Source organism: Scleropages formosus, chromosome 7 (assembly GCF_900964775.1).
Source record: "Scleropages formosus chromosome 7, fSclFor1.1, whole genome shotgun sequence".
In the NCBI taxonomy this organism is placed as follows: Eukaryota; Metazoa; Chordata; class Actinopteri; order Osteoglossiformes; family Osteoglossidae; genus Scleropages; species Scleropages formosus.
In genome coordinates this window covers 15,270,086-15,276,533 of record NC_041812.1, presented here as the reverse complement: position 1 = coordinate 15,276,533, position 6,448 = coordinate 15,270,086, and positions in this window count along the sequence as shown.

The following is a 6,448-nucleotide window of genomic DNA, read 5'->3' as shown; positions in this document are numbered from 1 at the left end:
ACTCCAGTTCATTTCAGGACACTCATGAAGTAAGCGTGCCTTTGTTATCATTAACCTTTATTTAGGTGACACCAATACACAAGGCGACTTATTGTGGTTGAAAAGAAATGTTTCAGTCATTTTCCCATTTAAGCAGCAGAGTTTTCTTGCTTTTTCAGTTTTGGCCAAGCAACATGATCAAGGTTACCACCAGCTGCAACGTGACAAGGCTTTACCGCTCCTTTACCTGCTGCATCTGATTTGAACAGCACGTTCTGGGATGTGAAAGAAAAGCAAAGTATACTTCAAAGGAGACTAGCTGAAGCTCAGGGAGAACACGCTAAATCCACAGAGCAGAACTTGAGCAGAGAACCTCTGAAGTTGCGCGTATAAACGGAAATGTCTGCAGGTCGCTTTGGAGAAAAGCATCCAGACGTATGACTTAAAGTGTAAGCTGGTGAAAGGTGTCTACTAAGCAAAGTAGGACTACTGATAAAAAAAAAAAACAATTTCATCAGTTTTAATTTCAGGTGTTACTGAGTTTTTTCTCCTGTTAACTTTTGTCTGTTCTCTTCCTGTACTCATCGTCCCCCTATCGAAATCATTCCTCTTTGTTTCATTCCTCCACAACTGCTCCATGGTTCCCCCTTTCTTCCGTGTGTTCCTCAGAGATGCGTTTGCTCAGATGGGGTGTGCTGTCGTGCAGGACCTCGGACCTGCTTGGTCTGAAGACCTCATGCCCATCTGCTGCTCTTTGTAGCCGGTGCAGACACATATGGGCCTTGGGCTGATGGAAATATTCAGCACCCCATCCCAGAATACACCTGAAAGCTGGTGTTCAAGGTGATGGAAGGGACTATCTCCAGTTTACTCCTCCATTGTTTTTCTTTTCTTCATAAATGGCCTCATCCAAGGTTTATCTGCAGTGCATGTAAATGCACAGTTAGAAATAGACACAGCATTTGAACACTTGTAAAGGTACATTCAGCACGCTTACACAGAATTCCATTTCTGAAGCCATGGATGTGTAAAAATGACATCTGCACCTCTACACTAACCGCCTTCTTCCCTGAACAACGCGGGACATTCTTTGTGGACATAAAACTGGCCTGAAACGAAGAATTTGTTTTGTCTGGGTGAGATTAAATAGAAGTCGCCAGCAAAGGCATTTTGGAGACCTGCAGTCCAGCAAAGTTTCCAAGATCTCAGTAACACGGCACTCAAGGCAGTTGGACCAATCCGATTAAATGAGGACAACCGTTGGTGGAATCTGACCGGAACAAAAGCCTACAGCTATTCCAGCGCGTCCAGACCTGGTGTAAAGTCTCCTGCAAATACAGAGGAAATGGAGTATCTTGTAATTTAGAAGTATTTTATGTGTTTTGAAGGAGGCATGTATTATGATGATGACTTCGGTTGGGCTGCTATTGGGGGACAGTCCTTTTGGTATGTCGGTGTGGGGAAGACATGGGTCAGTTATATATTTTGAAACCAGAAAGGGATTGTTATGGGAAAGATTTTGTCTTGACAATGTGTTTTGTGTAATGGTTACTTAGTAACTTTGTTGACCAACTGTAGGAAAGTGGTGTTGGGTTTGTTTGATTGTGGATTTTAATGTATTGTTTTGGTTGTGTATTATTGATAACTTTATTAAATAAAGTTTAAAAAAAAAAAAAAAAAAATCTAATATGTGTTTGTGGTCACTAACGGCGTTCAGGCTCATCCCCCCCGTTGAGTGGGGACAGGCTGATGCAATCCATTCAGTCAAGTGCAGAGCATGGGCGTGCCACAGCAGGGAGTTAGAGCGCGCGACACGGAGCCGCAGCCCAGAACGAGGCACAGAACATCTCACGCCAGGCTGGCCCGCACCTCCGCTGCTCTCCGGAGCAACGGGTTCAAGGTGGGGTAGCGTCAACGAGCCTGCTCTGCCCTCAGGGAGTCCAACCTTCCAGCTGCAGCACAGTGGTCAGCAAGCCCCTCAACCGCGGTACAGAGAGACAGGTGGTGCCCCCCAACAGCGAAAACTAAACAAGCACGGCTCAGTGGGGGAAAGAAATGCCTGGAAACGTGTTCCGAGAAGTTTCCATGAGGCATACATTCCTATTTATATTGATTTCCCTATTATATTTTATTTCTTTATAAACATTTATAACAAGTCAGCAAACAAGAGATGATGAAAATGAACCAGGGCGTTTCATCATCTGACCGTATGTGATCGCATGTAAGCCTGGTCACATGATGGCAGAAGCGCGATCGCGAAAAGCTAAGGCGCTCGCGCTGTCAAACACACCGCAGGCGGTAGCCGTGCCTTTTTATTTCCTCAAAGCAAGTTGCAGCCGCAGAAGCTGTTGGAAAGCGTGGCTGATGACGTCCAGATCGCGGCAAAACTAAACAGCGGGTCATCCCAGAGGGAGAGGCCTTTACTGCATGGCTGTTTTTAATTGGGACTAAATTTACAGTTTGTTTTCACACTCGAATCAAAGGGCTGCAGGTTCTGAAGTGCTCCCACAATGCTGGGAAACCACGGGGCCTGGGAGACCCAAAAGGTCACCTTCCGGCCCCTCAGAAGCCCCGGGCCAAGGACAACAAACACGCGCTGGCGCCTGTTTGAAGACGTCCGAGACGAATCTGAAGCAGGTTTCCTCCGGTTCCCCAATCCCAGGACCCAGCCCACCGCACGTTTGTTTTCTGAGCAGGCGCTGGGGCCCCCTGCGCCATTACCCGTCCGTCCCACCCCAGCAATCCTGACATGGTCTCCCTTTTCAAGCGACAGAACAATGGACAGTCCCGCCGTCCCCGTCCTCCGACCCAGTTGTCCTGCTGAAGGCAGAACGGCCTGATCACGTCTGCATCCCCACCTTCCCAGACCTCGTGTTTAAAAGAGCAGGACGTTCAGTACGAGCAACAAACACCCACAGACACACCCACACACGCAAGGTGCAACTGTGCTTAGACTGGCGACTAGAGATTCCGAGGAAGACGTTCAGTGTCTTGCAGTTGTTGCAGTTGGGCAGCACGCTGGCACAGTGAGTAGTGCTGCTGTCTCACAGTGCCTGGGTGGTGTGAGAGAACGTGGGTTTGATCCCTGCTCAGTCTCTGTGAAGTTTGCGTGTTCTCCCAGTGTCTGTGTGACCAGGTGCTCTGGTTTCCTCCCACAGTCCAAAGACATGCTCTTCAGGATCACCAATACTCTGTGAGTGACACAGAGAGAGTGTGTTCCACTGATGTATGGATGAGTGATCCATTGTAAGTAGTGTATCTAACAGTGTAAGTCACCACGGTGAATAAGGTGTGTGGGCTGGTAACACTGCATAGAGTTCATTTGAAGTTGCTTTGGAGAAAAGTGTCTGCTAAGTGAATAAATGTATAGAGTTGTGCTTCTAAGAATATGCAGCTCTGCCCTGCAATATCATTGAATAAAAATTCTCTGCAGTTACAACACATTGCTGCTCATACCCTCGAGCAGAAGTACTGCTTCCCCTGTGGTATTCAGCCTGACTGGTTTTTCTCCTTCATCTTAGATATATATCTTCCCCTTCTTTTATGGGGAGCACGATGGCACAGCAAGTAGCGCTATTGTCTCACAGACCCTGGGTGGTGCAACAGGACGTGGGTTTGATCCCCGTTCAGTCTGCGTGGAGTTTGCATGTTCTCCCCATGTCTGCATGGGTTTCCTCTGGGTGCTCTGGTTTCCTCCCACAGTCCAAAGACAGGCTGTTCAGGTTCACCCATGGTGTGTGAGTAACAGAGACAGTGTGTTCCACTGCTGTATGGATGAGTGACCCAGTGTAAGTAGTGTATCTAGCAGTGTAAGTCACCTTGGTGAATAAGGTGTGTGGGCTGATAACACTACATAGAGTTCATTGGAAGTCCTTTATATCACATTTCTCCACAACACAGAATTAATGTATGCTTTTTCTTGTATTCAAGGTATAAATAGGACATCTGGACTTTTTGGACATTAATTTTTCAATAGTGTACTTAATGAGCGTACGAAAATCATTTAATTCTTTGAACGATTAAATGATCATTAAAGCTGTAAGCCCCGTTGGACAAGAATACCAGATAAGCAGAGAACAATAAAATGAGAAAACATTAAAATTATATAACCGATCCTCCAGACAGACATTCAGGTTACGATGTTTTCACCCCGACGTGGATTTGTGCATTTCCTATAGACCATGTTAGTTGCTTCATTCCAAATTCCAGTTACAATAAACCTCAGCACTGCACTAAAATTCTGGGGGTTGCATTAAGCAGATGAGCATAAGATATGTCCCAAATGTATGCACTTTTTTTTAAAAATCTAGCTAAATTAAAGATTTTGTTGAGTGTAGACATTAAGCGCAAGGAAGAGAAGACAAAATTCTTGCTATAAAGCTTACCAGTCCGATTTATCTGTACCTTTAGCATTTATGAATATGAGACTACTATGCCCCTTTGCGTACAGTGGCATTTTTGCCCATTTTACTTCCACAAATGCACTTTGTGTGAAGCTGACAAAGACACAACAGGCAGCGCAGCCCCAAGCAGGCGACTCCTTACAACACCACACCCCTCCTGTGAGCAGCAAAGTGAACCTGGAATAAGAGTGTGTTGCTCCCTTTTGCTGCCGTTGCAACAGGCCTTGATCTCCTAGTGTTACCCTTTCCAGGATTTCCAAAACCAAGATCACTTACCTGGGCGTACAGGTCACGAGATATCACAGGGTTCTTTTCACTCATGCATTTTCACACACACACACACACACACACACACACACACACACACACACACACGCACACACACGCACACACACACACACACACTGAAACCGATTGTCTTATGCGGGGAGCCGGAACCTAACCCAGCAACACAGGGCGTAAGGCTGGAGGAGGAGGGGACACACCCAGGACCGGACACCAGTCCGTCGCAAGGCACCCTAAGCAGGATTCAAACCCCCGACCCACCGGAGAGCAGGACCCGGTCAAACCCACCGCGCCACCGCAGCCCCCCCCCCTACATTTTTCACTGCGAAATTTTCATTTTTGCGATTGGGTTGCGAACATACACCGTATGTGCTACTGGAACCATCTCATATATATTAAAGTGGGGCATCCTGGTGAATACTGAAGGTAACTGCTCCAAACCCGCTTTGCCGCTGGCCCCGCCATGCACCCATTTCCCTCCCTCAGCAACCCATTAGCTCGTGTAGTAGGGGTACGAGCTCTCAGCCATTTGTTCATCAGCTCTTGCTTTTTGCTCTTTCACTCCATTATCTGGAAAATTGAACATCCCAAAGTCCCACTTTTACCAGTACTTGTAGCTGCGGCATTTTGTTCAGGATTTAGCCTCTCACTTTCCCACGCTTCCTCCTGCCGCTCCATTTGATTTTGTTTTTGAATGAGATCCTTCTAGAAAAGGAGCCATGCCTGTGATATATGATCACTTACACACAATACCTCTGCTTTCTTTGACTGTTATAAGAGCGGCCTGGGAAGAAGATCTCTGACTTACAGTGTCGAATCAAGGCTGGCCATCAGCTCTCAGTAGGGTACCTACCTCCTCTATTTGCATGCGTCACTTTGATTTACTTCAACCTTCACATGACTAAAGCAAGATTGGCCAGAATTTCTTAATTAACCACCTTCTGGACCTCAATATTTGATACTTTCTTTGCCATTGGAGGTGTCACAGTTCCACCCTTACCATTAATGGGGCTTTTGGTGTTCTGCCTGGAGGGAACTCCATGAGCAACAGCTGCAGCCGCTTGATAGCCTTTCTCATATCGGTTGGCACATTCATTTTATAGTAAAGTGTTGATGAAAAGGGGATGGGGGGCACGGTGGTGCAGCGGGTTTGGCCGGGTCCTGTTCTCCGGTGGGTCTGGGGTTCGAGTCCCGCTTAGGGTGCCTTGTGACAGACTGGCGTTCTGTCCTGGGTGTGTCCCCTCCAGCCCCACGTCCTCTGTTGCTGGGTTAGGCTCTGGTTCATCAGGACAAGTGGTTTCAGACTCTGTGTGTGTGGAATAGGGGTCCCCTTCTCATATGCTTTTGGCCCAAGACCTTATACATTTTTTAGAACTTGGAAAGAACGGACAGATATTGCAGGGCCCCAATATGAGCTTGTATTGTTTGTTGCTTTATATATTTATTTATGCTGGAGGCGGTTGGTGATTTTTCCTATAAGTGGGGTTACGTACCATAGTGTCTATCAGTCACAGTTTCACCCCTTGTGGCATCTTTAAAAAAAAAAAAAAAAGTTTGTGCTACACAGCACCTCTCACAATCTAATGTCTGTGTGCTTTGCAGAATAATATAGACAGTGTGCTTGGAAATATTTCTTTATATATCCTTTAGCTAAATTCTCAGAATGCCTTTGCTCAGTATACCATGTCTCACACCATCTTTGTGAGGTGGATGCTGGACCACCATCACCCTGCAAAGGACATGTGGCTACTGATAAATTAATGACTATATAACACTGAAAG